The sequence below is a fragment of the Morone saxatilis genome, unplaced genomic scaffold (assembly GCF_004916995.1).
Source record: "Morone saxatilis isolate NCDOM2014 unplaced genomic scaffold, NCSU_SB_2.0 Contig9, whole genome shotgun sequence".
NCBI classification, from domain to species: Eukaryota; Metazoa; Chordata; class Actinopteri; family Moronidae; genus Morone; species Morone saxatilis.
In genome coordinates, this window is record NW_023340268.1 from 3,040,785 (window position 1) to 3,044,243 (window position 3,459).

The following is a 3,459-nucleotide window of genomic DNA, read 5'->3' on the forward strand; positions in this document are numbered from 1 at the left end:
TCTGGAGAGAGAGAGGGAGAGAGACTGTATTGTTATATTGCTAATCTCTTTAAATGTGAGTCATGCCTATTTAACAACTCATTTGTATAAATAAACTAAAGAACATACCAACTCGTCTCAAAAGAGGAACTCTACTGAGCTGTAATTTGAGCACAAATACACCTTTCTTTCTGAACTTTTTATCCCCAAACTAGCAAGTGTTAATGTGAGATCAAGAGCTTCTAAAATGTAGAATTTCAGTTTTTGAATTTATAGACAACCTACATTTTCACATACGTACATACATAAATACATACGTATGTACGTATTTATACTAAAATATACTTTGGTCATCATTCTGGACCAAACAGAAGAAAACATTTTACCCATTTCATAACATCTTCTAAACAGTCTGTCCAGAACATGGGCAGGGAGGTATAACTTCAGCAGGCAGAGTTTCAATACCTGTAGCTTTTTCCACTTTTGCTCTTATTAATAATCATTTAAACCTTCTCTAGTTGGTATCATCTGCCAGCACATTCTCTTTTTTCCCTAAAACAAATTACCTGCAGAAATGTGTCAAAAAAGTTTATATGTTTATATATAATTACCAAAAATACTTTATTTATATTTCCTTTAACTTCTCCTTGCTTAGTCCTATGGCCTCCATGGAATTCTTCTGCCTTCTTATTTCATTCCAGAAATGCTGCTGAGGACAATACCTGTCCTCTCTGATAGAATATTATACTTCCTATATGCTTTATCTTATATAAACTGGCATTATTTTAATTTCTTTCTATAAATCTGCTTGTCTTTAAAGTCTGTGAATAAAATAACTGCTCTACACCTAGATTGCAACTAGCTACTGTTTTAACCAATAAGGTTGCTTGAAAAAGTTAGATTTTTAAAACTTTTTTATCAAATGTTTAACTTCATACATTATGTCTGATTACTCATGAGTACAATTACAGAAATATTTCTACCACAAACATAAAGTCTCTCCTATTGATTAATTCTGTAACCTGGCTATTAGTACTCATGGAGAAGAGGAGTTGGTTTGTTTTTTTATTACTGTGATCAACTGCATACCAGGTATGAAATTTTAAATACAACACTGAGTAAAGTAAAGTCTATAACCTCCAATTAAATCAGAACAACCTGCAAATTCAACTATTGTACCTCGTCTCAGTACCTCAAAAGAGATACAAGATTGTAGACAATCATGTGGAACCAAAATAAAGTCAAACACTGCTTTTCATTTCATTAAAATACGACCTCTTCCCATTAACCATACATAATTTAAACTCTCAATTCCCTTTCAATAATCATCTGACCCATACACTTTAAGCCCCCACAGTCACACTAAGATTAATCTAAGTTTTTTGTTCCGGTATCATAACGTTTCTTGTGTTGCACGCCACTGAGCAGCAGTGAGCAGGTAGAGCACAGCAGTGTTACGGACTGTTTGTATCCGAGTTTCCTCATCTGGATTACTGACAGCTGGACAGTAAAGAAGACACTGTCCACAAAAATTTCACTAAGTCACTCAAACTGTAATTAACTGTGCTGCTGATACAGAGTTCACTAAATGATTGATGGTTGCACCATACCACACTGTACTTGCTACATCACTCCATCTGCAGTGCATAATATACTATACCAGATTTTCACTGGCTGTTCTTGTTGCACAGTGGCTAGGCTCTGTTACATCTCTGTTACAGTGTCCACTGGAAGTGGATTGTCTAAAGCTGTCTGTTCTACAGCAGACACATTATAATCTGAAAAACAATACTTGTTTTTAGCAACACTGTTGTGTCTATGAAACGACATCAGGTCATATAATTCATGTGATTCTACCTGTTCTCAGCAGAGAGCTCCTCCCATAGTCCACATACTTCTTCAACCACTCAATGCACTCCTGGGTGAGGTAGTGTTTTGTCGTATTCAGCCAAGCTTTGTCACGATCCCACTTATGTTTGGTGCCGAAAGCCTGTTGTTTTGGAGCGATCCATGTCTCTGTCTTCAGGTCAAATGCTATGAAGTCTTCTCCATCATAACCCCACTGATCATAACCATTAACCTCTTCAGTCTCATCATCCCACTCACAGCCGTACATCCACTGGACAATGTGGACACCTGAGAGAGACAGATAAGAGACAGAGATTGAGATAAACCAGAGTGAGATCCCATCACAGTCAACTATCAGCAGTTAATATCACATATTTACTACAGACACACAATAATCCAGATAAAAGCCACAAACAGATAAGCATGGGCAACAGGTGTGAGGACTGCAGGTTGGCTTCTGTTTGTTTACAGACAGAGCACTTATTTATATATATATATTTTTAGTACTGGCCATTTTAGTCTTTTTAGGGTGCCCGAGCAGTAACACTGTGACAATGCGAATGTCAATGGTTCCTTTTTTACAGTTTTTACATTTTTTGGTGGGCTAAACATGCTCAAAAACCCATGAAACTCTACAGAAATATCACAAATGGTAAAATGTCACATCTGATATGAGTCTTGTGCATGGGTGATAAAATGGCTCCACATAAACCAACCGCAGTGGACAGCGAGGGCCCGATCAGCGCTGCTTGCTGCTATTGTTTTTGGGCGTACGAGGAACTACTGAAGCCACGAAACTTGCAAGTCCCTATCTACAGCCAGTGTTTGGTTTGTCCGTTCTGGGCTAGAACATGGCAGTTCAACATAGTGGACTCCATGGAAGCGGCGCCTGTAGATAAACATTAATGAAAATATAATAAAACATTTCTGCCAATGGCTGAGTTGGAAGATAAGATACACTGACTGTTAATTGAATCCTGTGTCTCAGTTCAACAATTAATTAGGAGTAACGTGCAGAAAAATAAGTGGAGGATCTTCACCTACTGCTGTTATGGGTTTAATGGAAGCCAGTTACTTAAGTCACCATCAGCCAATAATCAGCTGGGAAAACAGAGTGAGACACTCAGGAGAGACACACCACATGATTATGTGATGGACAGAAACTGAATTTGTGTGTACATACACCATTGTTCAAAAGTTTGGAATCACCTATTATATTAATGTTTTTCCTAATTGCTTTAATGGCTATTTTCACAAAGATAACAACTTCAGACAAAAAAATTATTTTTTACATTTGGAATAGTTTTGGCCCCAAAAGGAAGTTAATGATTAAAAACTCCATTTAGTCCCCACAGTTTTACATGGCAGGGTAGAATACTGTTGTGATCATTCAGTCGTTAGACTGAATAGGTTTAAACTGTGTTAAGTCAGCCTATAGTATGTCCAGTTGATATTATGTAATCCATTTTTTTCTATTTCTTTTTGGAAGTTCAAAGAATAGCTTCAGAAGACAGAAGTGAGTGTAATCTTCCAATATATTTTACCAATGAGAAGTGATTTCTTATATACCGATCAACCATAACATTATGAGCACTGACGGGTGAAGTGAATAACACTGATTATCTGGTTATC